The sequence below is a fragment of the Xylocopa sonorina genome, chromosome 2 (genome assembly GCF_050948175.1).
Source record: "Xylocopa sonorina isolate GNS202 chromosome 2, iyXylSono1_principal, whole genome shotgun sequence".
NCBI lineage: Eukaryota > Metazoa > Arthropoda > Insecta > Hymenoptera > Apidae > Xylocopa > Xylocopa sonorina.
Genome location: NC_135194.1, coordinates 8,674,227 through 8,700,321, shown reverse-complemented (window position 1 = coordinate 8,700,321; position 26,095 = coordinate 8,674,227). Strand labels below are relative to the sequence as shown.

General features: G+C 45.1%; 1 protein-coding gene across 8 annotated transcripts in view; it reads left to right on the top strand.

The window, feature by feature from the left end:
* LOC143433192 (rap guanine nucleotide exchange factor 2) overlaps window positions 1-26,095 on the top strand; it is a 147,502-nt gene that overhangs the window by 31,117 nt on the left and 90,290 nt on the right. For 4 of the 8 annotated variants that reach the window (XM_076910386.1, XM_076910385.1, XM_076910387.1 and 1 more), the window contains exon 1: window positions 24,609-24,721. The exons of the other annotated variants lie outside the window; for them this stretch is intronic. The gene's annotated coding sequence lies outside the window, so the exon portion shown is untranslated. Of the gene's footprint in view, window positions 1-24,608; window positions 24,722-26,095 lie in introns of those variants that run through there. 8 annotated transcript variants of the gene reach the window in all.

Genomic DNA, 26,095 nt, shown 5'->3' with positions numbered 1-26,095 from the left:
ACCATCCACGCACGATTAGTACGAAGGTTGCATCGACGAAGAAGACACGACGCGAGTGTCACGCGTCGATCAATCCTGGCCAAGTCTTCTTTTAACGTTGGTTCTCCACTATTTTTTTTTTTCTTCTCGTTGGTTCACGGTGGTTTCGTTGCGACAGGCCATCGTGAATGGGACTGGAAAATCGCTTGGTTCGCGGAGGACACGGTAGGAAAAGTCGGGGTCATTCTGTTTCAGGATCGATCACGCGGCTTTAGAGCAAAACGAAAGGCTTGGATAGAGAGCTGGTTTATATATATACCCGCCTCGTAAAACCCGGCTGGTATTCGGTTAAATCTGAAAAGCACGCCGTTTTCAAGCGCAACAGTAAATTAATCGGCGCGGATCAAACTCGAGATGTTATCGCGTCCGCGTTTCTAATTGAATAGGTCGGCTCTCATTTATCGCGTATCTATGACCGAAAGACGTATAATTACGAGTATTTTTCCAGCTATTTATGCCAGTAGCCGTACACAGCCGGCCTTTCACTCGTCGATGCTCCTCGGGAATATTAGGAATGGACATTCATTCGTAGTTCGTGGAAATGTCCCGCTTCGGCCGATTAACATCCTTTCGTTATAATGCTGCACGTCGCATAGAAATGCACGTCGTTCTATGAATAATTCCGGCGCGTTTTACCACCGCCTCTATTCGAGATCGGGTGTATATAAAATGCCAACGGGACGGGCACGTCTCGTCCAAGAGAAATCCTTTTTTTCAACTCTCCCATCTGTTTTCAAAGTCCTATGGAGGGTTTTCCATTCGCTCGCAGCGCGCGCGTTGCGCCTTAAAACGAACATTTTCGAAAGTAGGAAGCGTCGAACAATTATATTTCTAATTAGCCACGTGGAGCGACGCAGCTCGGTAACCCAGTCCTTTCACGGTTCAAAATCATTCCGCTTTTATTTGGCAGTCACTTTTCGAAGCGTCATTAACTTTCTATTTCCACTCGGGTATCCGTATAATTGCAAGTCCAAACAGAGACCGATCCGATCGTTTGGCGAGTGAATACTTAATAGTATCGGCTTGGAGAAAGTTGGGCGAGCGGTTAATTCCTCCAACGGGAGATGAGCTATGCTCGAAAGCCGCGGGAGTGATAACTGCGCGATGCCAGGTCGTGAAAGACTCATCTTCATTAATTATTCCGGTTCACATCCCTGACATTTATTACTAGACAGTGTTCCCTGTTCCCCGTGTGCTGATGCATCTTTTTAACCGCAAGCGTGTCCATGAATCACTTTGGAGCTCGCTTCTATCGGCCACTCGATCACAATTTTTACCAACTCGATTAAATCTTGAAATCGCGTCGAGTAAAATTCAGAAAATGAAAATTCCCTCAGGGAACAGCAGACGAAAAACGTGTATATACAGTGAACGTTTCGCTCGCGAGAACATTGTCGTGTAATAACATAGCGCGAGAAGCTGCCACTGAAATTTATCCTCCGATTCTCAGCGAGACTGTGCCATCGTCGAGTGAAATTCCGTGGCGTCGAAGCTCGAGCCAGCGTCTTCTTATCGATCCCAGCGAACGGTACCCGTTTCACGTTCCACCGTTCTCCCGCCGCTGGAAAATGTCCCCATTACTTTTGCATCGTCCGGGGACACAATGCCGTAATCGTATTAGGCGTTTTATCGCGGCCAAAGCTAGCCCAGCATCAAATATGCACACTGGCGCGCGGCGTGCAGTCACGTTTCACCCGACTACCGTTCGTTTCTCTCGGTTTTTCATCGCACGTTTGCCAGGCGTCGCGGCCCAACCGAAACCGGGGATGAATGACGCCCCTAATTTCGTTTCACGCGGCCGATACACACACTGCCCTCCCACGCTTTTCATAAACTGCCTTTTGTGGACCTGGTGTCGCCTGGTGGTCCACGGTGCACGCGCGTGTTGCTCGAAACTTTGGGATCACTGGTGCGTTGTTCGACCGTTCTAAAGGATGACATTTAGAGTCGAGGGGTTCTACGGGTGCAATTTCGTTCGACTTTATCGTTTGGAATTTTGTCGCGTCGACGAAAAACACGTTCGATCGATGCTAGCTATTTTTTACACATGGAATCCTCTAATTATTGCTTTTAATTGGAGAAACGTCCGACGGATGCGTAGCATTAATTTCAATCGAATCGAAGAAGGGGATTGAAGCTGGGGTAGGGGATGATTCGAAGCATTCCGTGCGCGCATCCGCGTGCGCGCGTGCAACGAAGACGCGCGCTGGCTTCACCCTCCTTTTCCCCAGCATAATGCTAGGTAATTGGAAATAAGTTGACAACACGGTTGATAACGTTTCCTGCGGCTCCATGGAAATAGTTGGCCGGGCGTATCGACGAACGAGCCTGTTTCATTCTGCTGAATGGTCTTTGTTAATGGAGTTATACGGCCGAGCCGAGCGCGGCTGGTTAATTGCGTTAAATTAACTCGAACTTCCCAGGGGCCCAAGAATAATGCTCGTTGTTCGATGATTTATCTCCGGGCATTGATTTTACTCGGCTGGTTACGCGCGCTCGCGTAACTCTCGAGAAGTTGCCGGGAAACTGTGCTAGGGAATCCTGATTACCGCGACCCGTCATACTGTTATCTCGCAGGGGGATGATTAATCGTAGAAAAGGGTTGTAGGATTTTTGAAAAACGTCCTCGCGTTGTTTTAACCGATATTTAATAATAATACAGATGTTTTTCTGTGTCCATCCCTCTGGGCAAAATTAAGGGTTGAAATTGGGGGCGCAACGTTTCTCCTCGATATTCCATCGAATATTTACGTGGATGTATCGAGAATTATAATTTGTATAAATTATGTTTCCTGTCGCTGGACGCATCTTTATTATATTACCTGGAAATATCGAATATTGGTTTTGATGCGGTTGCACGGAGCGAAACGAACAGTTTTTTTACTTCACGTTCGAGAACGCCTAAATGTCAAGGGCTGCACGTGGGTGCCCGGAACCGCCGTGACGAAAAATGATCTGGAATTATTGAGAAACTGCCCGCGCTCTTTGTCGCTCTAATTAAAGTAATTGGATTAACCACTCGAGCAATATATAGCGGACAATCGATATTTCGGAATATGGATTCAGACCTGCCTCGTTGCTTCTCTATAGTCGCGTTAAGAAGTCCAAGGAATTATATATACGCAACATCTCTTCGTTGAAAACGGGGATGGAAAATAAAATGAAATTAAGAGAAAATTACAGGAAAGCCAGAGCATCCTCGTTTTTTAAATTTCCTTTTTACGTCGCTTCCTCTCGAAGCTTCAATCATTTCCAACCACTTCTCTTCCGTTGCTTCATTTTTTCCTGCCCCCTATTTCCCTCTCTGAGTGCTCGAGACACGTGAACGACGACGGCGCAAAGACAAGGATATAATTACGATCGTCGCTAGTTGACATTTCGTCGCGGTTTTTGCAACATCGAGAGTTCTAATTAACTTTCCCGTGGCTGGCCACCGCGCGGATACAGTTTCGGCCGCTGAAAACCGCACGACGCGAAGGAATGCGTGCATTAATTCTTGCTCGGCCGCGTGCTCCACTTGCGCGCTCGCGGATAAAAGTTCCCGGGAAAGCTTTAACGTCGCTACGATGAAACGGTCTTTTTTTCCATTTGCGAAACAAATCCCCCGTCCGTATCGCCATCGCTGTGCGCGCTTGGCACAGCCTTTGGTGCTGCATTCGTGGTACAAAATCGCGATTTTCGCTGCATTGCATTGCGCGTGCATTAACGCGCTGCGTCGAGCGTGCATAAACGATTATTAACGACGACGATTTGCAATGAACACAGCATAGAAAATTCAGTAGTCTCGTTAATTGTTATACAAACGATTTTTAATTTCTCGTTGATCTCGCGAAGGTGTTCTCAACGGAAATGAATGATTCGTAACGTTCAAACGCTTTCCTTACTTGCTGTTCAACTGCAGATGGATCAAAGTGGTACAGGTTGTTCCACGAAACGAAGTACGAAGAGGCCCTCGAGAGCGACGAAATCGCGTTTCAGCCTTCGTTTCCCTGAGGCGCCACTTGGAACATCCTTCGCGGAGGCGTGCGCTAATGTTAAGAGCCCGTAAGCTAGTGCAACGTGGTTACCTGCGCGTGCAGCTACACATAATTTCGTTACGCGTAGTACTGTCTTATGGAACCTCGCCATTAGCGCGAGAGCGCCGCGAGGATTTTAAAAGTCGCCGCCGTTCTCCAGGAGGAAGCTTGGAACGCGATATTGTCCTTGTTTTCGTCTTGTTTGACTTTGCAGAGCCACTGTTTTTCCATCTTCATCCACGCGTAATCCAGCACTCTCTGCAATTATATTTGAATTGAGGTCTTCTACTTTGGTCTGATATCGAACGCGGTTCTCTGTTTTTAGCACTGCTTTTGCTGGTAGACTTTAAGAAAAGCGTCTTTTAACGCGATGCAGGCTTTGTTTGATTCAGAGAGTTGCGAAACCGCGTGAGACTGAATTATATCGATCAGCGAAAAGGGGGATGCGTAACAATATGTCTGCGATGGGATGAAATTACTTGCCGCTAAAATTGCCTGTCGTTTTGTCTCCAACAGCCTCGCGCATCGACGGGAAGCGAGAGACGATCATTTGTCATTTCAAAGACCGTCCAATCGTTCGACGTGATATTAAGTTGACATTTCTTTGTGCTTTCAATCTCCGCTTTCGCCGCGAAGTACTCGCGAAGGACATGGCGGACCCGCTGGCATCGATCACCGATCTGAACAACGCGAGATGGGTCCTCGACGAATCGACAAAGATCTTCACGTGGGTCGCCATGGGCGTGCGTCAACTTTTCGCAATCCCTGAACAGCTCCTCGAAATTCCCACGCGAATCGTTTCGCACCTCTGCAGAGCCCCGATGGTCCGCTCGATTTAATGCCACGAAGATACGTTAACCCTTTGCCCTCCCACTGACGCTCCATTTTTACACTCTGAACGAATGTAGACCATCGACGACCACGTAGAACGTAGTCTAAATCTCTGGAGGCGCGCGATTCAAGTTGTCGAGCATTCGAAAGGCGACAAGAACCGAGAAATTTCGTTCTCACGAGGGAAACAGAAGAAACCGAGGGAGCGTAACGGGACGGCGAATAAAAATCTGAGGAAACAGCATTGGACGGTTGCGTTCGATCGGCAGACGCTGGGGATCGGCGCGAAAGGCAGCGCGATGGATCGTGACGCGGAGGATCCGGCGAACGGTGTACCTGCGCAGGAGAGTTTCGCGATGGCCGAGGCGCGCGAGAAAGAACGGATCGGTGTTTCCGCGGCGGCTGGCCGCGGGCTAGAAAGTAGCCGGGGACTTATTGCGTTTGTTTGCCTGTTGCGCGTCCCTCTTTCTGGCTGCGAGCAGCCTCCTCGTCGAGCCGCTGCAACGGCATTTACCGCAGGATGGCTGGAATCGGGACTCGAGCGCTGACATCGATCGTCCCTGCACGAAGCGATCCATCGTGCTTGCGCTTGTACTTGCTACGCGAGATACATCTTTGGTTTATTACTACCGTTGGCTATCGAGAACGAGGATTGCAGAGATGCGTCAGAGTTGAGACGAGAGTACGTCTGTCGAGTAAGAACGCGTCGCAGACGGTGACGCTTGAAATGAAACGATGCGCGCGGATGTTCCGTTGTCCCTGGTTGTATAATGGACGCGACGGAGGATCGCTGCCGGCTGTGGATCGTGTTTTGCACGCGAACTCGGTTTGTAATCCAACTCGACCAGGTTTCCTCGTTCGAGAGGTATATCGAGCCTGGAATGTCAGCCTTGGACACCGAACGGTGAAACTGAAACTGGAACTGGAACTGGAACTTGAACTGTTCGCTGGCAGTCGTCGAGAAGCCGGTGGGTCGGGGTCCCTCGCCTTCCGATTTCAGCCCTCGCCCCGGAAATGACGATCGCGAATCGATTCGTGAAACCACCCTGACTATGGCACCCCAGAAACAGGATCGAGTGACTCATTCGGTGCTGCGGTGGCCACCCTTCGTTTAGAAATCTCACTCCCTTCCGCGCGTTGTTGCGCGCATCGCGTACACCAGTTGTTGGGTTGAAGCACCAGGCTCTGCGATATCTTCTATTTACGGTAAACATGATATAAGAGTATGTAGGGTGATATGTTATTCCGTTCTTAGAAACAGTAATTGAATATGGAAATGTAGAAGACGCGTTGGGTAACTGTTTTAGTCACGTAAACTTTTTTACGATTAGCTTGAAATTTGAGTGTAAAGTATCTTTTTTTTTTTTAATCTTCACGACCTGAGAGGTAATTTAAACGATAAACAAAGATTTAAAGAAATGTTCGATATTTGTGCCTGACTGAGGAACAGAGAATAGTAGGTAATTGCGATTGCTATAGCTTATCTTTGAGGAACAACATTTTAATATTCGCTATTTTGTATGCATCGCTCGTATTAATATTTAATTCGCAACTATATTGGAAACATTTCGTTGATGGTATAATTTGTTAGTAATAATCCTCGATACACCAAAATGTCCCTAGTCCCATAAGAAACTAAAATTCCGTCGGTAACAAAGGCGTAGGTCTGACCAGCGATCGATGAAAAACAGTTACCTGGTCACGATAAAGTAGAACGCTGCATCTCATCAGTTGCATAATTTACGAATTCGACCATAGACGTCACTCTGTGCCACGAACAACCCCTTCATGATTGATCGCGTAAAGTAAAACATCCCCCTTCTGGAATTGTTCGTCAATCGCGCAATTTCGTTCGTTTTCGCGCCATATTTGTGCTTCTTCTGAGTCAAAAAAAAAAAAAAAAAAAAAAAAATGCGTTTCCCGCCAAGCGATGCAAGTTGCGATCGACGTTAGAAAATCAAAAGCAAAAGGTGTGCAGTTTATCTTTGAACGAGGTGCTCCTTGGCCGTAGCCGTAGCAGCATCGAGTGCTGGTCGAGTGCCTTTAGAAAACCCTGAACCCCTCTCGCCGAGACGGCCTCACAAAGCCGCTTTTCACGACGTCGCTTTTGCCTTTGGCCTCTCTCAATGAAAGAGAGGAAAGAAAAAGGGAGGGAAAAAAAATACATTCTTGGACCGCGTGTAGTCGCCGTGTGTTCTACGGCTACTCGAGACCCCCTCGAAGTCTCTCAATTTCGAAATTCAGTGCGTGAGACGAGAGTGTCGAGAGAAACGCGTTGCTCGGATAGTTGACGATTTATTGCCTCCAAGTATTACACATATACATATTTTTTCATTCCGTTTGCTGAAACTGAGGTTCCTTGCGACACGTTTCTCCGTCGATCGCTTACCGTGTCGCAAGTACACATTTTTTCAATGAAATTCGCGCGCGTAGTGTGATCGATACGAGAATGGTAATAAAAAAATGAGACTGTAATTCGTGAAATTCAGCTGGGAATGGTGAACCTTGTGAACTTCAAGTTTCGCGCAGATGTTTTATATTCATGATGGTTCATTAGCTACGGTGTAAAGTGGTACTAATCGTGGACAAAGGTTTCCTCGTTTTTCCCACGGTTAGGAACGTAAGAGCACGAAGGAGACGAAAAGTAATTAATCGTGTCAACGAACTGTCCCATGCCTCGTGACATGAAATTCGCCAGCTATTTCCATGTACCGTTGCCAGTACTTGAAACTGTTCGCTCGATGTTTCAATGCGTCTGCTCGAAACTCGATACTTGATCCACTGTATAGTTTTCTATAAATGAAAAAAAAAACCAGTCGAGCATCCCATTTGATAATCGTTTCGCGTAACTCCTCGAAGTCTCAAAGTGCAGTGAAAGTTCGTGGAGCTTTCGGAAACTTGGCGCTGTACCGTTTAACGCGGTTCTCAGACATCCGAAGGGAGCCAGGAATGTTTTAGGACGCGAGTTTTTTAATTTCATCGATGCACGCAAAGTCAAACTCGCGCTAAGTTGATAGAACTGTTATGCACTCGACTTTTGCAGAGCTCCACGGTTTGCCGTTCCTACGGTTTTTAATTTCACTACCGCGTTGTTTATTGCTTATTACTTTCTCCTTTAATTACGTTCTGAAGTTTTTACCTCTATTTACTTGGGGCATATGTAACGCGTTGGATAATTATTTTGACGCTAACACGTTACAATTTCAATGGCTGTTTGCGGCGTAAATTAAATGTAAATTGGACCGATATCGCGATCCGTGATGCACGATATTCTATATTTATGTTCATTTATGTAAATACACGGCGTACGCTTGCGCTTAATGTATTTTACGTGAACCTATAAAACAGAGATATTAATGCTCTTCTTTACAATATCGTATAGCTTCTGTTTTTCAAGGAAAGATATTTTATTGTAGAGTGCAGTAATCAGAATATAATTGCAGGGGAAGGAAAGAAGTTACACGATTTTAAACCATCGTATTTAAACCACCAAGTTCCGCTTTACAATATTAATCTTAAATATAGTCGAATTATACAGTTCGCATTCTTAATGATACCTCAGAGAGAATACTGCTTTAATGAAACGACCAACGCCCAATTAAACTAGAAAACTAAAAAAAAAAACACTGTGCAGCAAAATCTAAGTTCTTCTTTCGCAATGAAATTTGTTGCTTAAACCCAGTTCCTCGCGTCGAGTGGTCGCTAAGTAATTTCGAGAAAGGGAGGAGATCGTACGAAACACTTTGCCGTGACCTTTGATATCGAAGTTCGAAATCAAGTTCGAAGCCGTTTCACTTACACAACCCCCTGACGTCCCCTCGTTACAGCGATAAATCATACGAATCTCAATCTCCGCGCGAAGAAACCCTCACGTACAGGTCCTTTCGTTGTGGCGACACGTTCGCGGGGAACCAACCACCCCGTCTCATGGTTCCTCCGTCAAGGGATCGGGTGGTCCGTCGTCGAGTACACTTATCTTTCGATCCTATTATGTGGCGAACGGGCCAGCGGGTTGGTACAGCCGATAAAAAAAAGAACGATCCGTTTCTTGCGATCAACGCCCGCCGCTTTTTCGGTTCAAGGGGAGTCATATCGTGGAAGGACGACTCGGAGGTCCTAATATCAGAGGCGAGGCACGTGCTGGCCATCTGCATCCGTAGGAATCGACCTTTCCGTCGTGGGCTAGGTATACCCGCGAGGACGATATATACGTGGAACGTGTACACACATCGGAACCAGAGTAAATTTTATTCAAAGGGATGGCGGAGTGAAACAGTTTGGAACGATGCAGTGTTTAAATCACGCTCGATTATCCTTTTACTTTCATTCGTAGAAATAACGCTCTGCGTTTGAAGGTAAAATTAACTCAAACTGTGTTTCGTTCTTTAAGATTTACTTAGTTCTACACGTTACATATTCTGTAGTAATCAACACGATTACAGACGTGTATCATCGAATCACATTGTTCGCAACTGATCGAATGAAACCTGCAGACCCACGATCCATCTGGTCCGCAGAGAAACGATCGACAAAACAATTCCATCGCGCGCGGATCCATCATTAATTCACGCCTCCCAGTGACATTCATGTACCCATTACTACGAATCGACCAAAGCGTTCGGATATATTTATGAGCGGCCTCGTATAGCGACGGTTGCGTGGGTCGTAATACGTCGTTATATCCGGTCTGCCAGCCGTGGAAAATCCTCCCGTGGAAATTTGCTGGTCGTTAGGCATTTTTCTCCCTTGGGAAGGTCAGAGCGGCAGGGAGGAAGGATGGTGGATCGTTGGTAAAGGGTGGGAAAGGGACGACGAGCGGCGGCTTATTAACTTCCTTCGATGAAAGCGTCTTTTTCGTACTCGCCACTTATCGATTGGATTCCTTTTCACCTTTTGCCATACAGCACTCCACCCCCCTCTCTCTCTCTCTCTCTCTCTCTCACTCTCTTCTTCTGTGAGTGATCGTGGCGAGGGGTAGTTCGCCCCGTTATAAAGCCGCGCACGCAGAATGCAAGAGAGCCAGACCGGTTTTGCCGTGGCGACGCCGGTGTATCTGAAAGGAAAATTTGCTCCTAGAGATTGTTCATATCGCTGGCTTATCGATCGAGGCTTCTTTCAGCCACGGCTGGGATTGTTCTCGTCGGAGGGCCGAGGTGTTCCCGTGTTAAGCCGCGGAGAATGTCGACTGGCACGGGGCGGAAACGGTGCTGAGGGCGGGAGAGACTCGCGGGGTTGGTTTCACCGTGGTATCCGTTCGGTAGGATCGTTTATATCGGTGGGTTTATCGATCGAGCTTTTTATCTAGTCAGAGAGAGAGGGGATCTTTGGATGCGTACGCGATCAGGAAGGGTTCGATTGATTTTAGATCGCGTAGAAGCGATTTAGATTTCTGATACATTGATATTGTGGACAATTTGTTGAGTACTTTTTTGTATTATAAAATGTTTCTCTAATTCGTAATTATATTTGTTAACAGAAATGTGTCGAGAAGAAAATAGTAATTGTGAAGGTTGATGTTTTGTTGAATGGTCAATGGAAACAGGAATGAAAAAATGTTTGTGTAAGATTGCAAAAAAATTAGGCGATCGTTAGTATTCCGCGATGATTGTTCCGAATAATTGATCGAAATTTAGTCTGTAAATATGCGGAGCGAGGATTCGCAGGAAATCATATTTCGTTCGGACGCAATGTCCGGTCGGATAAAGCTCCGTGAAATGTCCGATTATTTATACGCAAAATGCTGGTATTGTTATTTAAAAACAGGACACGCGCGTTACGTATCTTCGTGGCTGTTACTCGCGCGAATATTATTCGGATCTATTGAAAACGCGCGCGAATTGTGTCTCGTAATGCCTCGAATCCGAGTTGCAACAAGTATCGATCCCGCGAGCACCGTGTACGTGAACAAAATTCTGTACAATAATCTCTTAGTTGTGGAAGGCGTACATGATTTAATTAATGAAAACAGATTCACCCCATGCGTATCGGGTATCGGAAATAATTAACGAAAATCGATAGGAAACTGAACGAAACGAATTGACGATGAGCGAAGAAATGAGAGGCCACGTTAGGAGTGAATAAAAATATACGGATCGCCGAGAAAGTAATACAAAACCTGGCGTGATAATTATTTCTTACGGTATCGAATTAAAACTGGTTGCATAAGATACAAATCCAGTCGCGTTTCTCTATTTTACGTATTACTCCAGATTCTATTTCTTCGTATCGTATCGTCTCCATATTTCTGTATCTTAGATAAATTCGTTTGTATTTCATTATTTCGCGTTTTTTAAAATTATTCTTACGTTATTAGATATCGCATCGCTTTGAACGTAACGTTATTTTCGCGTTTTAAATACGACATCTTTGAAACCTCTGCACATTCGAATCCATAAATATCGCGACTTACGGTATTTATTTTATTACCCGCCAATATTTATTATTCGCTTTTTTTTTCCTCTACGAAGAGTTTTCAATATTTTCTCTTGGGAAAATATTTTCTGCCCGATGTTGGTTTCGTTCTTCTCTCGCTGAAACGGAGCTTCGACGTTATTTCGCACAGCTGTTATTGACACGCTCGCGGCACCCAAATAAGTCGGATGGAAATACTGGATTTGATATTGTTTAAATAATGGCACTCTTCCGATCGATCGTTCGCGATGGTCCGTGCTTCGCGCAGAAAAGCCACGACGCTTTCTCGGAGTCACCCAGTGATCCATTGAACGAATCGCTCGGCGATTTCTTTTTCACCTAGTTCCGCGTCGCGGTTATTTCGAGGCTCTGTTATCGACAGGTTCGTTATATCGAAAGTGGGAAGCAAATTATGCGGAAAGTTCCCAGGGAATATGTATATCCTGACCCACTGTATAATACGTTTATAATTGAATAAAATTTTCTTCCGTTTACCGTTTCTTCGCCGGCTTCTGACTTCTCTCGATTGAAAGGAATTCAATTTAATTTAAATACCGCGATAGATTGTTTAATCGACCCGATTCGAGCTGAAAAGTAAAGGCGAGAAATCGAGGGTTGAAATAAACAAGATCTGTCACTATTCGCGAGAAATTCTTTGAGCGTTTTAATAACATTTCTGTCGATTTTCTCTGTTTCAGGTAAGTGGAAAAATACCAATCGAATTAAATCCTTTACACGGATGCGTCAGGATGCGTACAAAAAGTTTGCGACGTGAAAAAGTGAGTACATGTTCGTCCAATAGAAATGGACAATCTAATATTCCCTCGAAATGATTTAAATTATAAAGTTAATCGAACGAATGAGAAATTGCGTCGATACCGTGACAAAGTGCACGAAGAAGAGATCCAATAAGAGTTTTACCCTAATATCTCATCGATAACCGAGATATTTATATTTTATTCACCACTAGAATCATACAAACCACCAGTTTTCATTCACTTTCGAACAATCACAACTTCTCCAACTTCTATGTACAAAAATAACGCCTATCGTCCTGCTGGTACGTTTCCATTTCCAATTCCAAGCATCGAGACGCCATAACTCACCCCAAAACAATTTACATGCCCCTTTCGCGGCGTCCATTAGCATTATCCGCTTCGAATTTTGTCTCTCTTCCGCCGTTACGCGGCCACCCCTTTCGCACAGATTGTCTGGTCGATTGTCTACCAGAATTTCTGTCTGGCGGATCCGTTTCGCGTCCAGTGCCCGTGAAAAGCACGCGATCATCGTCCACGGAGGGTCTGTTCGCGCGATCACGCACGCGATTCGATTCGACACGGTGCGCCCGTTTCGACGATCGGCTGTCCGCGTCGCGTTGCTCGATCCTCCGCGTGTCTGCGTGTCGAGGACGAATGAAGAAGAGGAAGAAGAAGAAAAAGAAGAAGAGGAAGAGGAAAAAGTCACTTTCGTAACGGTACTGTCGTTGGTAACACGGCACTGCCGGTGTGCGCCTTGGCTAATTGTGAGGTCTGGTCTAGACATCAGCCAGGTCGATATCCGGCACCTCCGCCAATCGGATACCTCGCGACACATGCCGGTGAAACGACCACGATGACGGCAAAGTGGATTGGCGACGATCAAGCGGCTGTTACGCTCTGTACACGCTTCGCGTAAATGCGTATTGGTAAACCAAGCTGAGCAGGGTATTTTGAGTCCAGCGTTGAACGAAAGATCGAGCGGATCTTTCGTTCGAATTTGTGATGGAAATTTGGAATAAGCAACTAAGGAGGTGGTCGATTAATTGCATCGAAAATCATATAAAGCTTCTTCTGTTGGAAGTGTATAATAAGTGAGGCTCGTGCGCCAGTTATCAAGATTGCAATTATCAAGTTTCTGCTGCATTAAATCTATCCAAAAGTATCGTGAGCTTTGCGATCATGGAATTTTCCAATGCGCAAAACTATTACACGATATGTCGTTCGAATAACTCGTGAATAATAAATGTAGTTTTGTGTATCAGAATTTTTGATGAATGGCTACCTGCAGACGATTCTTGTAAGCGTGCACGGGGCTTAAACAGTGCGCACGTACTGCACGCGAGGGAAACGCATACACTGACTCGTTATTATGATCGATGGGACTGGCTTCGAAAAAGGGAAAAGTCGCGAGAAGCCGAGTGTTAAGTCGCGGCGACGCGACGTGAATGCAGAGCGACGAAGTTGGGGAGAATTTTAGGTTTTAGCCGTTACCGCGAGACGGTTTGGGGGTGGGCTTTTAATTCGCATTGGCAGGAAAGTTTCCAGCCTGCTTTAGCTCCGTGATATCTTTACCAACGTGCCTGCAGATTTTATACAGCCGAAACTTATCGTTTACGAACACTATTAATTCCAAAAAATTTGATTCAAAACGAAAGTATCTCACTTCACACTTTATTCGCATTTTCCTTGTACTTCACATTGAAAGGAAAGTTCCCAGCCCTGTTTAATTCCACGATACCTTTATTAACGTGCCTGCAGATTTTATACAACCGAAACTTGTTATTTACGAACACTACTAATCGTTAAAAATTTAATTCAAAACGAAAGTATCCCACTTCACACTTTATTCGCATTTTCCTTCTACTTCGCATTAAATGGAAAGGTCCCAGTTCGCTTTAACTTCGCAATATCTTATCAACGTGTCTGCAGATTTTGTACAACCGAAACTTGTCATTTACGAGCATTATGAATCGCAAGAAATTTGATTCAGAACAAAACTGTCTTACTTCGCACTTTACAACTGTCGTTCGAACGTCGAGGCGCATCAAAGTTTCGCGGCGCAGAATTCTCACGGTGGCGTAGTTGCGTGTCGCGCAGCGATCGTGTTCAGCTGATGATAAGAGGATGCATTCGGAGCACGGTTAAGAAACCCCGATAATTTATACACCGGTCTAGTTGCAATGCACCAGTGCACTTGGTCAGGTTGCACACGTTCGCTCGCGGCTTTCCATCCAGCGGCGAGGAGACGGCCCCGCGCGCCCACCCCCTCGATGTCATAATCCAGAAACAAACGCGTTTCATAATCTCGCGCATCATCTCCGGCCAGCGCGGATGCGTCGTTAGCTTAACGAACTGAGAGCCGTTCTTTTTTTCTCTCTTTTTTTTTCCACCTCCCTCCCCTCTAATGCAATTAGTTGTTTCCCCTTGAAACAGGCCAAGGGACCAATTAAATCGCGCAGCTTTGAGCTTTGGCGCTCGACGCTGTCACGAGTTGGCCCCGAATTTTCACGCTCCGAGGAGAGCTGTTCGAACTATTCCGCGTTAAAGTTGTCGTGCCCGGGTTGTTTCGAACGTGATTCGATTTGCAAACAACGCCGCGCGACGCTGGTAAATTGTTTGGAGAATTACTATAATCGAGGCGGATGCGTGGACCGAGCGTTGCGTTTAACCATTCGATTATTCGTTCCCTTTGATGTGGACGAGGATGCGTGGTGGAATTTCGAACTTCTTAGAACGCTTGACAATTGTTTCTTCCTCGATGTGTTATTCAGTATTTCGAACGAGCACCGCGTAAATAGAAATCAGAACGAATCGACGGTAATTTATTTGTCCCTCGTCGAAATCATCCCCAAGAAGCCTCTCTCGCTCGCAGGCAAGCCCTTTTTCGCCGAATAAAATCCTAACTCGAAGCAGCGTCGTCGAGACACGAGATCCAATTAATCGGCTGGCACTTAATTTCGCGAGGCGCCGATTTGCAGAATTTCGAGGCGAGCTCGATCGACAATTACCACTTTGACGTTCCGTTTAACGAAGCCTAAGACAATTAACGACTTGGGTGAGAAATCGTTCTCGTTCGCGCGCGGGAACGTTACACGGTGTACGCTTTCCTAAGCCATCCGTCGAAAGCAAGTTTCGGTATTAATTATTACTCCAAGTCGGTCGTTCGAGAACTTTTTCACGAGCCTCGCTACGATCGCACAAACTTTTCATCCACCCATCCTGCGTTGAAACATTTTCCTGCGAACACGGAACTTAATGAAAATTCTCTTGATTAAAATACCCAAGTCTGAGAGAAGGGAGCATAGTCTCGTGCAACTGTCTCTTCGAAGCGACTGTTCGTTGGACACTGGGCCCGATTCCGCCAATTATCTTCCAACATCTCGCGACGAGCCGCTCGCCAGCATCGAGGAACTCTTACGGATCGTATTATCGTTTCATTAGGTCCGCATTCCGGAAGAGGACGCGCGCCGTTATTCTAACGTCCTCCCGATAAAAGTTAACCGCACGCTCGACGGTTATGAGGGACGAGCGGACTCGTAGCGAGGCGTCGATCGGAAAAATTCGTTATCGTTCGATCGCGGGGGCTACTCGAACTGTTTTCATTCGATTAGATTCAACGTTTGCGGGTGTTGATTCAATTTTCATTTCCATCGCGCGGCGGGCACGCGACGATTTCTATTCACGCGGGGAAACAAGCCAATCTCGCGTCACCGTGGGACGCGGCGTGGATTAATAACGGGAAAAGATACAGGAAATCTGGGTGAGCGTAACGTGGATATCAAATTTTCATACACTCGGGGACACAATGTCCCCGTAGCTGCGTCTTTGCTTGCAGCCGCGTTACGTGCTTCTAGGGCACGTTTCGATAGAGCGTCTGACAAGTATGGTGGTCCCGCCTCGAGATCGAAGAGGGTGGAAGGATCAACGAGGGATGAGGAATCAGGAAATCGTGTGCGATAGCTGGCAAAAGTTTATGGACTGAGTCTCAGGTACTTAATAAGTAAGCAACGATAACACGTGTTAACATTCGTATATGTGCCTTGTGCAAAAAGTGATAAAGTTGCAAAGAATTAGTTTCACATGAAAATACACGCGAAAAGAAAGTTTTTGCTTTTTTACGACAAATTAACCAGTGGGTAAAATCGAGCCTTTTATTTGTCTCTTTTGTTGTTCCTCTACTTGTTATTTAAAGTAGATTTTTTTCACGTTTTCCTCGTCACGTTCCGTTGTTATTTATTTTCCATCGCGAGAAAAATCGATAATGAATTATCCAGTACGGTGACACGCGACGAATTGTTACCGCGACAATCCACGGTTAATTTCGACCTATGAATTGGAAACTTGTGAACCACGTTTATTTAACTCTCTCGTTCGTATTCGAGTTACAATTCGTAGCTGTACTCGGTTCTGTACGTGAGAAAGGAGAATAAAGGGATGAAGCAAGGCGAACGAGACGGTGGAGAACGCGTAGGGGGTGTAAAAGAAGAGAGGAGGAACGAGAGTACGTTGACTTTATGCAATAAAATGAACGATCGCGAAACGGAAGAAAATTCTCACCGATTGTTAGGAAGAAATACAGAGTCGAGGAATTCTTAACACCTTTCCGCGGAAAGGCATCGCCCAGTTCCAAAGTTGCGGAGGAATCGATGCTATTTACGGTCGAGTAAACGACGCGATCGGTTTCGTAATTGATGGCGGCGCGCCATTGCGATCTCAGCTTCTCCGGGAAATCCTCCGACTACGGATAATTCAATCGTCGAGGAGAAATATTTCCTTGCTATTAAACCAGCCTCGATCTTTTAACTCTTCATTAATCGCTCGAGACTTTTAACAAGTATCGACTCCGCATCGAACGATCGAATAAAAGTAGCGAGAAAATTCTAGAATTGCAGACTGATAGAAGGATTCGTATCCGTTTCGATCGATAGGTGGTAGATAAAAAAACAAGTAAAAAACGATCGTAAAATTGACTTTGTCGTGTTTCGCTATTGTCATGCTTCACAATCGCGCGATGTAGTTTCGTTACAAGCGACGTGTATTTTATTTACTCTCTGTCGCAATTGGCACTGTGTTTCTCCGTTTTGGCTTCGCCACTTTGCATTCCCGATCGCGGCTTGCAACAATCGTACCTGGAATCGCACTTGACGCTGCGTTCCGTTTGTAATAAGAGGCAGGAAAACAGGAGCCGTGAATCGTGCAACGTGAAACCTGCGGTCTGAAAGTGTACGCGAGGAAGGACCAGTAGCGAGGATAAAAATGAGTAACACGGGGCAATAAAGGTGGTTAGGGAATGCGAAGAATTTCGTCGTAAAAGTTTTTACTATTCCGTAACATTTACCTGCTCTAGGGAATTGTTACTTTTCTCTTGCTCGAGACATATTCGAAAACTTGCATTGTGCCAATGTTGTATTTCTTCTGTTTAATTTTGAAACATCGTGTAAGTAACAGTTACTTGAAACTGAACGCCACGTTTGAACGAGACTGTAGGTGCACCTACCTGCATGATTCCAGGTCGTCTTATCGAACCGTCTAGCCCCGTAGCTTCTCTCATCAGCTGCCTAAATCGTCTCGTCCGCCCGTATAGGCATGTTACATTGAATAAATGATCAGGCCTCTCATCGTAGTGTGAAAACAGTTCCATAACGCTTCCGATTCCGCTTGATCACGTCTGTCAACGACCTAATTGCTCTGTTCCTTTCGTAACGTCGAGGTTAATTGAAAAATTTCATTTCGTATGTCCTCTTAAAGTTCGTTGAAAATTTAGTTTATAGTAGCTTCGAAGTTGAACCTTGGAAAAAGGTCTTAAATATTTTCGCAATTCTGATCGATCGTGTATAGAATATAATTTGTTTGTCGTGCGAGCATAGAGGGAGAAATCGTTTCCAAACATCGGCTAGACTGGCGGGAAATCGTGAAAATTATTACTAGACCGTGGAAAGTTTCATGAATATTGAGCGGGGTAAATATTTTATGAATATCACGCGAACAATAAATATTTCATGAATACAAAATGCTTTCTGTTTTATAAAATCGGTGTCGAACCGAAGTGAGAAGAAGTGCAGGTGGCACATTTCATTCGGGCCGCGCGTTTCATCGCGAGAGAAAACTCTCAGCTGTATTATTCGCTCTGTTCAATTTAATTGAAAGGGTTGCATGGAACGAGTCGATAAGGACTGTCATCGAGAAGCATTCTTTTCCCCCCCCTGGCTTTCCAGTGTACCTCCACGGTTCCCGCTTTCACCTCGAATCGGATGATACTTGCTAGGAATTAGAACGATGAACGTCTCGTTCCTCGTCTTTAATAATCCTCGAAATGCTCAAACGTGACTCTTTTTACGGGGGATGTAGAGCGAGCGGCACCTACCGCTTTTTCGCCCCTCTTTTTATTTGGCAAAGAGCAAAGCGCCAGGATTGTTTTGCCAAAGTAAAGATGGATCTGCTAATGGAACTTTTGTTATCAGCAGATTCAAAAGAACCAGCTTTCTTAGGCAAAAAGAGCGAACACCGGGAGAAGAGAAGGAAAAAAAGAAGAGTTCCTTTCAAGCTTCCTCCGCAGCTGGAACCAGATTTCCTGATTCCAGCGTCCGTTTCCATGAATAAGATCGCGCGTTGACTTCCCTGCTCTCTTTCCTTGCAAACCTTAATTCACGTCGAATGCTTCCGTACGAATTTCGCGAGACCTAACCAAATCCCAAGAAAACCAATTTGTCGTACTCTACGTTTCTTACAGTGACTCTCTAATGATCGTTTCCAAAGAGCGTCACGCGTTTCCACGTTGTCCCTCCATTTTTATGTCAATTTATTCGTAACGACGCTCACTGTGAAAACGTATGACCAGACAACAATTCCTCGAACGACACAATGAAAACAGGACACCAAGCCAACGAGAAAACCACGTAAACCGCCCAAAAACGATCGCTTCTTACTAAGCGCAGGATCGTTCGTTTTAATTTACATTTTGGGTTTCGTTTAATGGTAGATGAGCCTCGAGATGCTCGTATCGATTGGATAGTTCCTGCGGTGATTACAGTCGACAGGATAATGCTCAGGATCGATGCCAGGGCGATTCGAATTCGCTCGTTTACTCGATACGGAAGACCAAGGAAGCGGAACCGGAAGCAACTATCGTACGGATAAAAAAGGCGGACCACGCTAATTAAATCTTCATTAATGATGGAGCCGCCGTTGGAGCGGGGCTGGTTGATCTTCTAAGGAATAGACTGTCGATGGAGGCTCGTCGTTCGCTGTTTCGTGCCACCTTTTTAATACCCGTTACCATCGTACACGTTCGAGTGCGCTCCGTGTAAAATTACGGAATTATTACCACGATGACTGGCTTTCACGTTTGTAGAACACCGCGTGTGTAAATTCAGCCGCTTTAAACGAGTTATGACTTGCTCTTGTTTACTGACACGCGTTCAAGCGTTTGTTTTCTTAATTACGAATGATTATTGTTATTTCTGATTACATTGGGTTTCTTTCGCGTATATATCGCTGCACGCGAAGTATGCTTACAATCTTTTGGCATGGAAAATCTGTCTATCAGATGTATTTCCTTTGCAGTTCTTTTCTAAAAATTAAAATAGGAGGAATATTAAACTCGAAGTTAGATTCATATGTTGATTACTCGGTTTAATATTTCACATTTGGAGTATGGTAAGAAAATGGTGCCATAAAACAATATGTCTCACGAATATGTTCATTAGAACAGTCTACGACGCTATCGATCTACAGTACAGACGTGTCGTTGAAAGGTAGAATTTTTTAACAGCATAAAATTAATATCGCGTACGCTCGATTTGTTCCGCGTTTAGATGCGAAATTCGAGTTGGAAGTTGGACGGGCAAAGTCGTCGGATTAGAACATCGACACGCTAAACTTCGCACGAAATCGTAAAGAATATTGCCTCGCGACGAACCTAGTTAGTCTCCCGACAGTTGATTGGGAATTCGCGGAGTTTGGATTTACCCGAGGTTCGAAAGGGAAAAGATCACGTAGACGCGTCGTTGCCTAACCGAAATTTCACGAGAGGATGCAGAACGCGCGCACGTCAAGGCTTGATTGCCCTGACGCGAACAAACTGTAATCAGAGGCGTGATTGCGATAATATTTGCCTCGTGCGATATTCTAACGGCGACGCGCGGTCATGTTATGCATGCCTTCGCGCTCTCGATGGAGCATTGCACGAGGATGCGTTTTGCGACGGTGTTCAAGAATATTTTCTTCGAAACCTTCGTTACAATCTTTATTTTTAAACCCACGTGTTTCACTTTCTCGTTGTAAATTTGATAAACTCATAGAAACTGACTTAAAGAAATGGAATAAATTTGAAAAATTAATGATCATTCTCTTCTAATCTCCTGCGCGCAGCTCGCGCAAGAATGGTTTTCGTTCTTTCCTGAAGCAGGTCGTGATTGGTAATATCGCGCGTTTACTTTTTCCAATTAAAATCTGTGCGTAACGACAACTGCGCGCGTGCAACTGATACGTGATTTGAAAGTTCCATCGAGAGCATCGGGGGAGGTTAAAACTCGAGCGAAACTGCGCGTTGCGTGGCGTCGAAATGGAGGCAGCAGCCCCGGCTGGAAATAGAAACGGAAGGTGTACGCGCACGGGATATGAGGAGGCATTACGTGGATTGACACGAATTACCAGAACTGGTTGAGGAATAATGAATCCTCTATCCAGTGTGCAGAGAGCAACTCGTTGGAGCGAGTAGGGGAGACTGGGGCTAGCTGACATATGGCCAGGTTGATATAGAGAAATTTTTGCGACGCTGACCACGCGTAATATAATCAGGTCTATATTATACGTGTAACGCAGCTTGCTCGACCCTTTAACATAACAGAGTGCTTCTCGTTTGAAATTATGCGTCGCCGTTATTTTTAATTGCTTCGACTCTCCGTGCTGAAAAGCGAGAGCTTGTTTGAATTCGTCCAGTTACTCGAATTCAAGTCGCTTCGACTCGAGCAAATTGAAATTATGCTCGAGGAATGCGAACCAGTTATGTTCGAGTCTCGAATCGAGTCGAAGTTCGTACAACCGAGTTCTTTCACTCGAGATACATTTTCAACGATGTGAAATGTATCGTGCGCGGTGAATTTTGAACCGAATGGGACGTACATGCGTGATTTGTGTGACAAACGCGTTCGTATTGTGTCGTGTGGAGCGAATAAGGGACGTCGATGGTTTTGGGGTTTACTGCTTGAACGTGGCTTGCTCGAAGCAATTGAATTTAGGTAAAATCGAAGTCGAGCTGGTTGGTATTAAGTAACTTGATCGAGACGAACGTGATCTAAGTGTTCGCGGTGATTCATTTCTGTTGCCCGGGGAAATTATGTAGAACTTGCGTATATCATATTCTAAATTACTTTGATTACGCGTTACGTCACTCGAAGGGAAAGATAACCTCGTTTCCTTAACTATTTATACGCTTCACTTTTCTCGGCGGCTTTTTCTCTTTGCAGATTACCCGTATGTAGGGCAAGTTGATATGTTACGCTATATTAATTAGCCTAGACTAATTCCAAACGGATTTTCCTTGCATCCGCTCGTCAAACTTGATTACTTGTGCCAGAAACTGACGTTTCCACTAGATCATTTTGTATCGAATGCATTATGTATCTCGAAATTTTTGGTCCCGCGATATGCGAAGAGCGAGAATCGATCAGCTGATTGAAGTAGGTATCGCAGAAATTGAAACTTGTAAATTACGATCCTACGTTCAAGAGTGGCTCTTCTCTGATAGTCAGTTATCGATCGAAAATGTAACGAGATAAAGCGCAGGATACGTCGTTCGCGATGAAACCCTTCGTACTTCCGTCGTTTCGTAGCCTATCGATTATACATTTATACGTTGGGGGCAAAATATCATATCTCTGTTGTAATAAAGTCGGAGAGTTACGATGCTCGGTGTTTCGCGTGAGAAACACGAATAAAACTGATGCTTAAAATGGTACGTTTTATTTAGAAATAAAAATTGTAGAACCTCCTGTCCCAGGTATCCGCGATATGCGTACATATTCATTGAGAAGGTGCCATCCCTTGGTAACGCGCCTCTAAGGTTTCTCAATAAGACATCTACGATGCTCTGACGTTCTATTTTTATTTCGACGAGAGGATTTAATTTGTGGTCGCCTTATTCTCGTTGAAGAATTACCTTTGACTTTTATGAAACTCTCTGTGGTGTTAAATGTCTTCCTTGTTGTCTTTTCGAACGTATCTCCCAGTACGTCGTGTTATCCTTCTCGCATCAAGTTAAATACATGAACAAATTCTCTAATTAATGGATTACTTTTACGAAAGAGAATACTTTCTTGAGTATAAATTCCCCTCGTGTAGAATCGTATCGAGAGAATATCGTATCGATACGGTTCGTATTTAAAAAAGGAATAACAGCGAGAGAGAAGTATGCTCAGAATTTGTTCTCGTTTAGTGAAAATTTAATTACCGCGCCTGTGCTCGCGTAACAATGGCGTTAAACAGATGCGTGCCAGCAGTTTGGACGAAATACTAGCAATTTGAAGCGGAAAGGCAAAACAGCCCTTAGAATCTCTTTGTTAGGGACCGTAAGTTACGGTCGGATGCATAATTGCGATTTCATTTGCACGGCGCTGGCCATTCTTAATGTCTTTTAATGAAATGTGGCTCGGAAGAATTTCATTTCGTCCGTATCTCGGCCTTGGGAACACTGGTGGGAGTTGCATCTGAAATAATTGAGCCGTTGCAAATAGAAGCGGCTGGCTTCGGTTCACCCTTCGCTAGTTTCATTGTATTAAAGCGTTTTTTTCAAAAGGTACGTGGGAGTAGAGCTGTGCTTCGCGTTGTAAAGAATTCTTGACGAGTAATTCTAATTCGTTCTCCTCTCGTCGGGTTGTTTCGTTTATTTTACCCCAATAGAACCGGTTCTCCAATATTTTCATATCTCGTCTAATTAAAATCACGAATCAAAGGAACGATACGTTCTTATTAAACCGTACGTTATTTACACCGCCACGTGAAAATACCATTTACGAGTATAAAAAGTGGAGATCGAGTAGCAGCATTCACGATTTAAAAGAACGCGTCCTCCGTGTCTGGTACGCGTCCATTAATAAATCGGGACCCGTAAAGTTCGAGTGGCCTTGAACGAAACTTTTTGATCGCGAGGTCGCAGCATCCTCGCCGGTTAATCACTTTTTTAATTGCTCCTTACAACGGTTGAAATCAGTGACGGTGAAACGACGACGAGAGCAAGTGCGTGCGTGCGTGCGTACGTGCGTGTGTGTATGTGTTTTTCTTGTTCGCGCGCTCGCGTGGAACGAGTGAAACGGGAAAGGCAAACAGCGCCGCGGAAAGCTTTTACGTATCTCATTTTTCTCCTCCGCCGCTTTAATCGGCGACGGTGGACCCTTTCGCTGGAAGTTTTATTTGCAGTGGAAAATTTACTCGTTTCCGTATGAAGCTGGAACGCGGGCCGACCTTCCTGCAGTGACAGCAGAATCTCACCCTCCACCTCCTCCTCTCCCTTTTCGCTCGCTTTCCCTTTTTGTTTCGTTTCGTATTTTTCCATCTCCCGCTCTCTCTCTCTCGTTTTTTTCCACCCCCATTTTCTTCCCGTCCCTTCGTTCCCTTGCTGCGAGCATCGCGTCGAACGACCGCCACGCTCGAGCACTACTCGAAGTTCACTTCTGTGTCCGCGAGTTATTAAATTTCCCTGGGATGAGAGGGAAAGGGCGGGTTTGCCTGTCGAGATTAATCTTTCAGCCGTTCGGAATCGGACGACTTTCACGCGGCGCGCAAACAATGCCGAACTGTCTCGCATTGTACCGTTCAAATAGGTTTATTTTAACCAGCGAGCGCACGGCAGAGAGGCGTTATTAAAATTTCAGAGAAAAACAGCGAACAAAAAGGAGCAGGGACATCGATTAATTTCAAACACATTTCGACTAGCGACAAATTTTCATGGGACCAAGTAAAGCTATCCCTTCGATCGATAAGAAACTTGTACATCTTCCTCCTATTAGCGATTTAACGCGTAATTCTCATTATCCATTTACATAATCCAATAAACTGCTGCTTATTCGTCAATCTGCCGCGTGTACCACGATAACTCCCTTACATAAGTGATCGCATAACGAGACGGATATCCCACGCTAGATTAACCGCGATCGCGTTAATCATCAATCGTCGGGAAGAACTTCAACCAGAGAATAATTAAGAATAGAACATCCCCCTTTGGTACACGTACGATTGTTACGACAGAAAAGAAGAAGAAGAACGTACAGATATAGAAAATGTAGAAAAATGGCGAATCGAACGGGTGGAAATTTCAAAATTCGAGCCTGACGAGAATTTCGAACGGCAGTACCGCGCACGGCCGGCAGGGCGCGCATGCGTCGCAAGCGTCGCGCGACGAGTGGCAGCGCGGGAGTGGCAGTTCAGTTTCGGACGCCGCGGCGCGTGGTTCGGGGGTGAGAATCGCGTACTCGCTCTAACGCCGGTGGCCACTGTTCGATGTGCGTCTCGTGTGTCACGGCGAATGTCGCGGTGGTGATTCGCGCTTGGCCAGTACCTCGTTAGCCGCGGTTTGTTGACTCGGCTCCCCGTGGCCACTCTGTGTGTTTGTTTTCCCGTGGAGAAGTGCAATCATCTGTGGATTACCCCTGCAGCAGCTGCGACGGACAGGTTATTTGGCCGGCCGGACGACGCGTGTGCATCCACGATCCGTGAACCAGGCTGATCGATCGTCGTTTTAGATTATATTTACCACGGCTGCGAAGGCTGAACGACGAGAGACGGCGAGAGGGAAAGAACGCAACGCGAGGGACGAACCTCGTGATTTTAACCACGATTAACCCTTGCGCGAGACTCTGCGCACCTTGACGCGCTTCGATTTTAAAATTCCGGGGAATTATGCGCCTCTTTACAGAGGACGCTGCGTACGACGTATTTGTCGCGCGATAGGTACATACACGGTGCTCGAGGGCGCACTGGGGTTCGTGGAACGTTCGAAAAGTGTACGAGGAACGAGGTCGTTGTTTGTTTACAGCGGAATGGTTGAACGATGAGTATCGTGATCGTGCAAGGGTTAATATGAAATTGTTTACGCTGCCACGAGTTCTTTGTCTTTGCGCGTTTCACGAGCATCTTTTTGGTGAGTCCCTAATATCACTTCTTCTTGCGAGGTGATACTTACGTAATGATGACTTGAGCTTTTCACCCTTATATTGGATACGACTTTATTACTACAGTGTTATTCATTGGCTTTAAAACTGGGTAATGTGAATAATAGTAACGTAAGGAATTTTAGTAAGTCGACGAACAGCAAAATATTTGTTTAAACGACATTCGTTTCCCAATTCACACAAATCAGATGTTATATTGTCAAATCTAGTTCTACGTTTTTCGTTTACTATTCACGATAGTATTATGGTTAATCAAATATATTAATATGTTAAAATATGTTAGTATGTTAAAGTGTATAGTTTCATTCGTTAAATATTTACTGGATCGAGGTTCTGTTGTTTGTTAAAAATTTTCTCACACTTTCAATGTCGGTCTTATAGAAGTAATAACGCGTTTATACTTAAATCGGTTATTCTATTCGTGTACTACACGCGTCTAATCTGGACCGTGTACGCGCCATTATACCTCTCCTCTTGAAAAGAAAACGAAGGTAGGAGGAAATTGTTCGGAAGAAACTTGATAACAGGGTTAAATTCCTCTCGATTATCTATCGATCACCTGCTAGGTTCCTTTCCTTCCTCGAGATGAAGCCATGTATCTTGATTAACGAGTCCATGTCGGGCAAAAATAAAGATTCTGCATAGAACGCGCGAAACAAGTTGGATAGTTAGTTGCGTCGTTAATTATGAGGATATATTAGTAAGAGCAAGTTAATGGAGTTGGTTTTATCGGGGCATTTCGAGGTATTTTTAAACGTAGCAGGACGTATCGAATACTTTAGATTTTATCACGCGGTGTTTTCTTGGGCTAATTTAACAACCTATATAATTAATTCATAATTAGGTTGCCTATCTAATCAGCCCTTTACCGGTT